Here is a 2,000-nt window from a genome sequence, read left to right on the forward strand (position 1 = left end):
TGTGAGCTCGGATTCTATGATGCACAGCTAAGGAGCAATCTCCATGCTGAGGGCAGCATTTATATGCACCCAGGAAAGAAAGCTTAGAAATGATGTCTTAAGCTCGGTGGTGGCGGCATGTGCCTTCAGGTCCCTGAGTTAAAGGCCAGCCTGGTCTACAAAGCAAGTTCTAGGCCTGCCAGGACTACATAGAGAAACACTGGCTCGTAAAGGGGGTGGGGGAGGAGAAGGCGGGGCTGGAGAGATGGCCCAGTGGTTAAAAGCAGTGGCTGTTCCTCCAGAGGTCCTGAGTTCAATTCCCAGCACCCACATGGCAACTCACAACTGTCTGTAATCCAGCTCCAGGTGACATGACACCCTCAAGTAGGCAAAACACCAGTGCACATAAAACAAAAATGGAGGAGGAAGAGGAGGGCTGGAGTGGTTAAGTCTCCGTTGGTATTGAGCATTGTCTGACAGATCCCCAGGACTCCTCACCTCAAAAAAAAACAAAACAAAAAACAAAACCCAAAAAAACGAAAAAAAAAAAACAAAACCTGGAAACCTACACCCATCAAACAAGCTCTACTTCTGTCCCCACTTCCTGGACCCTGGGACAGTAGCATCTTTTTTCTTTCTAGGATTCTCCTGTGAAGATTTACATGGAACCTGCATGTGACTGGTTTATTTTGCTTGAGCTAGGTCCTTAATATCCATGTTACAGAATTATTCTTTGTCAACGATAGCGTGTTCATCCATTCATGAGTTATATCTGGGTGTTCACAAAGCTCCTTGCAATCATTTTACATTGACAATGCTGACATGTGTGCTTGGAGACCTCACTTGTTCTGCAATATTGACACTAAGGCTGAGAACAGTTGCTTCTGCTCGGAGGGAGGAGGGCGTTGACGGGATGAGCAAATACCAATGACTTTGGTCTCTCGTTCCGTTCCAGTCGAGTAAAATAAACCTGAAAAGAAGGTCCCAAACCTCCTGAAACCACCTCCTTCTGTCTCTGTCTCTCTTTCTGTCTCTTTCTGTCTCTCTTTGTCTCTGTCTGTTCTGTCTGTCTGTCTGTCTGCTGTGTAACCCTGGCTGTTCTGGAACTTGCTCTGTTAACCAGACTGGCCATGAACGCACAGAGATCCACCTGCCTCTACCTCCCAAGTGCTGGGATTAAAGATGCCCAGCTGCCCAGAACCCCTTTCTTGCCCCACCCCGAACTTCCCAGTGAATTAGACTCTTTAGCCTCTGTCTGTTGTCTGGCTTTGGTATTTCCTTAGGAAGTAACTCTCACAACCCAACCTGGTACAAACACCACTTGGGGCCTTGTTACCCTTTCTCAGATGGCAAGCAGCTTTCTCCCATGCCCTAATCTTTCCTTCGGCCATGTTCTTTGGGTAGTGTGTCCTGCATTAATACCTGCCCCAATGGGCAAAACTTGCCAAGACTTCATGACTCTTTCTGTTCCATGTTTCTTTCAGTGCAGTGCATCTGCCTATTCATCTTGTTCCTTCTGCTTTTAGACTTTCCTCTTTAACACCTCATGCCTTCAGACTCAGCAGACCCCATCTTCTGTATGATCTTGCTTAAATGACTACCCACCCAGGGCCAAACCATGTTTTGAGACATTTTAACCACCTACCACTCTCTGTCCAGTAAATCATCTCCTCTCACTTCTTTCTTCAAAGTGACTCTCTGTTCAAGACAAATCCTCGGGAGGCTCTTACTGGGACATGGTTGGCAGATGTCCCAGGAGGCCTCCACAGGGGCTCTGAGCACTTGGCTTCACCCGTGAGGCAATTGTACCTGACCCTAGAGGAGCCTCTTGCAAGGAAGTGTCTTGCAGGAATCTCTGTGTTCCTTGCAGGGTTTACATCTCTGCCCAGCACTGTATTTGGCGCAGACCAGGGCTGGAAGAAACAGCATGTCCACTTCTAAGGCTCTGTTTAGTTGTGAAGACAATTGAAGTTCCATTTCCTCCAGTCACCCAAAGTCTCTGATCATCTTTGGAACACGTT

This window comes from Micromys minutus (assembly GCF_963924665.1).
Source record: "Micromys minutus genome assembly, chromosome: 13".
NCBI classification, from domain to species: Eukaryota; Metazoa; Chordata; class Mammalia; order Rodentia; family Muridae; genus Micromys; species Micromys minutus.